The sequence below is a fragment of the Eurypyga helias genome, unplaced genomic scaffold (assembly GCF_000690775.1).
Source record: "Eurypyga helias isolate BGI_N326 unplaced genomic scaffold, ASM69077v1 scaffold32713, whole genome shotgun sequence".
Lineage (NCBI taxonomy): Eukaryota > Metazoa > Chordata > Aves > Eurypygiformes > Eurypygidae > Eurypyga > Eurypyga helias.
Window position 1 is genome coordinate 3,445 of NW_010241109.1, and position 262 is coordinate 3,706.

Below are 262 nucleotides of genomic sequence, written 5' to 3' on the forward strand. Positions count from 1 at the left end.
GCAGAGACACGCTGAGCACAGGCAACCCCACACTTGGCCTCTGCCTGGCCAGGCTTTCCCACCTGGCTTCCCATGGGATTTTGGTGATAGGGGCATCACAAACACCAAAAGCCCAGGGATACCACACAGCACAGCAGAGCACCCGCGGAGGGAGAGCACACCAGGAGGGGCACCGGGCTCTGGGGTCTGCCCAGAGACACAGGGCACCAGGAGCATCCCCCCAGCAGCGCTGAGATGCCAGAGACATCAGGAGCGGCAGCCG